This window comes from Glandiceps talaboti, chromosome 11 (genome assembly GCF_964340395.1).
Source record: "Glandiceps talaboti chromosome 11, keGlaTala1.1, whole genome shotgun sequence".
NCBI lineage: Eukaryota > Metazoa > Hemichordata > Enteropneusta > Spengelidae > Glandiceps > Glandiceps talaboti.
Genome location: NC_135559.1, coordinates 17746794 through 17749329, shown reverse-complemented (window position 1 = coordinate 17749329; position 2536 = coordinate 17746794).

Below are 2536 nucleotides of genomic sequence, written 5' to 3'. Positions count from 1 at the left end.
AAGAAAAGTACAAATGTATTTGTTATAACATAATTTTCAAGTTCCTTAAAGTATGTTAAAATGGCACGTACCGCTGGGACTAATCTGATATACGGCTCGATATATTTGTTTACCTCTATTTCCTACTCTAAATGTCCTTTGATCACTTTTTTCCCGTGAGTGAGCGTGTCTTCCACATGTCGGAAGGAGGTGTTCGCTCTCCAAACAACAAAATCGAAAATAAACGACAAACCAGGAATCTTTTACTTTCCTTTGATTTAAGACCATAGTAGGTAGCCAAAATGACTTCAATTTGATATCTAATAATGCTGCCCTCGATTTAAAGATATGAATTGAGAATTGGTTTGAGTTTTGAACAAAGTAACAGAAAAAAATTAAACAGGCTATATCCGTACATTCCCTTAATGTCAAGTAATTCTCACCTTTGTATTTACATTAAATGCCGTGTATTGGATGACCAGCATCATAGTCTGGCCAATAAAAACGACTGTCGCGGCAATGACGATCAGTGTCCAACTGAGTTTCGAAGTCCAGTCTTCTGCTTCAAAGATACGTCCGATGCCATGAGCACTCGTAGTGGATGCGAATTGGTGAACAACAGCGTACCATTCTTTCGACTTTGCCGACTTCTCTTCATCTGCCGTGTCGTTTTCATCATCTTTAGTGGATACAGGTTGCATTGCAATGTTCTCCGAATACATATCACAATCTTTCTTCCTCGTAGAACTATGAAGAGATTCAAAATGCAATCGATGTCATGCTCATATTATCAATTGAATGCCATTGGTTAAACTTTCACGTTCAATTACTTTGTTGAAAGTACAAGCAATTTATTTCACATGAACATAACATTATACTTCCTCGTATAACTATCAATAGTTACAAAAAACAATCAGCACCCTTCTGCTTTACGTTACAGGTAAAAGTAAAATTTCACAAGCTCTGTAAGACTCATGTATTTGTTGATGCTATCTGACAAATGAGAGCGTTAATTCAATTTCCAAAAATAGCCGACTGTAACATCCATTTTTCGATTTGCTGTTTATGAATACGGGAATATCCATAAAGAGAGGATATCCGATATTATTTCATAACAAATACAAGCTTATCAAATATTTATCGTAAAAAAACATGCAAACATTTCCCGAAGGTACATTGTTAAAATTACCACTATGAGTTTCCATAAAAGAACACATACAGGTAGCTTACCGAGGAATGAAGACTTTGGACAGTTATTTAAATTGAGCAATCATGTAAACAGAACCACTCTGATGCTTGCTAGATTTTAGTATTTAAAATTCATGAATTTTAAGGAAAATCCGTGTGACATCTGATGAGCATTGTAATAAGCACCACAATGGAGAGCTATACTTGTCATTATGTAATAATATTCAAACAATTACTGTTTCAGTGAAGGTCGTGCGTAATGTAAAAATTTTAATTGTCCAATATTGATTATTTGTAAAATGGCATGCCTGTAACTGTGAGATCACCAGATGGATTTCTTGCATGACGGACAATAAAAAATGTTAAACCAAAGGAAAGCACAGAATAGAATATATTACTGTCTGGTCTGCCTTCTAATGTGTGTGTGTGTGTGTGTGTGTGTGTGTGTGTGTGTGTGTGTGTGTGTGTGTGTGTGTGTGTGTGTGTGTGTGTGTGTTTGTTTGTTTGTTTGTTTGTACGTACATACGTACGTACATGTGTGTGTATATGTATGTATGTATGTATGTATGTATGTATGTGGAAAAAAAGTATGTAATCCGACGTTTCGAATAAAAATTCTTTTTCAAGGTATCCAAAGGCAAGACATATTAGGTAAACACCTGAATATATCTGAATGTTATGGAACAGAACGACAACCGCACGTGATGTATGTATGTATGGATGGATGGATGGATGGATGGATGCATGCATGCATGTATGTATGTATGTATGTATGTATGTATGTATGTATGTCGTCGTCGTCGTCGTTTTTCAACCGATTCTGCTGTTTGTGATTCTCGTGACCACCCCCTTCCATGTAGCACGAATTTGCGCCGCTTGGTAGGCATCATGAAGGCTCATATTGGTCAGACCTTTGATGCTATCGATCCCATTTGGTTGGTGGCCTTCCTCTTCCGCGAGCACCTTCCGTCTTTCCAAAGAACACTATCTTTTCTAAATTCTCCGTATCTCTTCTGGCGATAAGCCCGAAATATGTCGGTTGCGCTTTACGTACCATATTTGAAAGGCTGGGTGGTCGGTCTATGTCCTCGAGGACGCTTTCGTTCGTTTGTCTAGCTGACCAGTGGATATTGAGCATCCGTCGCCAGGCCCATAATTAGAACGATTCAATGCGCTTTCGTGATTTCGCTTTCAGGGTCCAAGCTTCAGCTCCGTATAAAACGATGGAGAAGACCAGTATGCGCATCAGGCGTTTTTTCGTGACTTTGCGGATGTCATGGCTTCTCCAGATTTTTGTGAGCTTGTCCACTGCCGATCGACCCAACCCAGAACGCCTGTCGATTTCCCGGTCGCAGTCACCATCTACCGT